General features: G+C 38.1%; 1 pseudogene; it reads right to left on the bottom strand.

Annotated features, from left to right (window-relative positions):
* Positions 1 to 438: 438 nt before the first annotated feature.
* LOC120096826 (small nucleolar RNA SNORA17) lies at positions 439 to 560 on the bottom strand (annotated as a pseudogene).
* Between the last annotated feature and the right edge of the window lie 872 nt (positions 561 to 1,432).

Raw genomic sequence — 1,432 nt, 5'->3', positions numbered from 1 at the left:
CCCAGTAACCAGCAACCTGGTTTTGTTTCCTCACCACTGTCTGGTGTCTCTGAGTGTCTTGAGTTCTCTCAGGAGTTATTTCAGGAGTGTTATGCTCCCCTCATGTATTATGGCACCGGGAAGTGGTCATACTGAGCAGGGTCATGCCCAGGCCTGCAGGAAGCTAGAATAGTGTTCATCTTAGGCTGACTCCCTGTCAGGTTCCCATGGTACCAATCTAGTGGTCATTTCAGGTTCTTTCCTCTACCAACCCAGGTAAGTGGCCATCTCTGTCTTGGGCTTACTCCTACCTGAGGTCCATGGTCTCAGGTGGGGTACTTATAGTCTGTGGCTTGCTTCCTGTCCTGGCAGTCAGTTCAAGATGTACAGTCAGTACAGAACAGTACAGGACGGCCTGACACCTGAGTGGTTTTCTTTTCAGATTCACCTTTTCCAGGGAATGTTAAGCAAGTAATCATTCAGATGCCCATAGGTCTGAACTATAGACTGTGTTTTTCCTCTCTGCAACCTACTGACACACATGGGACAGCAGTCACGTCTACAAGGCCTCGAGGTGTAGTTGTTGATGGTTTTAAAGTCCTAAGACTTCTGAATTTTAAAAGATTTTTTATATATATTTCTGAATTTGGAACTGAATATGTATGAAAAAAGTAAAATATTTTAATACTACAGAGTGAAAAGAGGCACTGTATACAGTTTGATGAGTCATGTACCACATAAACCTTTGCCAATTTAGCTCAAATACCTTTTACAAGCAGTTGGAATTATCTTACCATAATTACAGAAGGCAGTTGCAAATATATTGAGATTAAAAAAGAAGTAAATTCTTCCTAATATCAATCAGAGAATTGTAGGCCAATGGGTTTGCGCTAAAATATTCCTAAGTACATTAGGAAAATGAAGGATTACCTCTTAAAGTTTATAGGTACTTTTGTTATAACAGCAAGTAATATGTGGCAGAGTGTTTATTATTTATGCTAATCCAAAAAAAGCTTAATCAAGAGTACACAAATGTTTGGCCAATCATCAGGTCTAAAACTCTTCTATTGCAGGATCTGGCTTAGGAATAGTGAAGAGGAAATTTTGTTGTGATATTAATATTGAGTCTTTTGCCAAAAGCATTTTCTGAAAGTTTCCTTGCTTCACAGTATTCACTGTTTGTAACTAAGTAAGCATTTAGGGGATCTCCTTTATAGCCCTATTCAGTTATGTGTGCAGTGACTGCCTATCTTTCCTGACATTATCAAATGAAGAGATGTTTTCATTAGCCTGAAGCTAAGCTTCATAAAAAATTTTGTTTCAAACACATTGTAAGTCACCATGCTTTTCTAACCACTTCAAACTTAAGCTATTTTATTTCTCTGTAACACATTTCATACAAACATTTTTCCATCCAAATAAAAGTGCTAAAGCTTTAGTGTTTGTTTTTCCA

The sequence above is a fragment of the Rattus norvegicus genome, chromosome 14 (genome assembly GCF_021556685.1).
Source record: "Rattus norvegicus strain SHRSP/BbbUtx chromosome 14, alternate assembly SHRSP_T2T, whole genome shotgun sequence".
NCBI classification, from domain to species: domain Eukaryota; kingdom Metazoa; phylum Chordata; class Mammalia; order Rodentia; family Muridae; genus Rattus; species Rattus norvegicus.
The sequence above is the reverse complement of the archived record's forward strand: the minus strand, read 5'-3'. Positions and strand labels throughout refer to the sequence as shown.